We start from the raw sequence: 555 nt of genomic DNA on the forward strand, positions 1-555 counted from the left end.
CAGGCTCCACTCCCCAATCCACTCCCCTGCTGCCTGGCTTTGGGCAGACCTTGGTCTTGCCCCATGCCTTGCCCTGCTTTGCCATAAATAGCTTTTCTTTGCCAAAAAGGCTGGTGATTTGGTCTGTCCTGCAGCACCCAGCCCCTGTTACCACCTCCCCGCAGCCTCGCAGCCCTTTAGCTGTCCTCCCCTGCATCACCCCGGTGTGTTTTCCCCGCACAGGGAGCGAAGTGCTGGCATGTTTCTCTGCTGGCGCTCTGGGAAGTGGGTGTCTGTCCCGCTCCCACTGCCAGCCCCTGCCCTCTCCCGCAGGGAGGTGACACACACCGGTGGGGCTTTTCTGCTAAAGCAGAAAACAGCCTGGGATAAGGCAACAGTTGTTTTCCTGGAGCGACGATTGCACAAGGGAGCTGGAGCGTGGCTGCTTGCTGGAAAGTCTCGCACGTGGCCGCCCCTTCTCCCACCATCCTTAACCCTCTCGCACACGCGGCTTTGTTTTCCTTTACCACCCCCGGGTGCCTCTCGCCCCTTTAAAGCTCAGCTGTCAGCAGGACC

Source organism: Buceros rhinoceros, unplaced genomic scaffold (assembly GCF_000710305.1).
Source record: "Buceros rhinoceros silvestris isolate BGI_N320 unplaced genomic scaffold, ASM71030v1 scaffold15072, whole genome shotgun sequence".
Lineage (NCBI taxonomy): Eukaryota > Metazoa > Chordata > Aves > Bucerotiformes > Bucerotidae > Buceros > Buceros rhinoceros.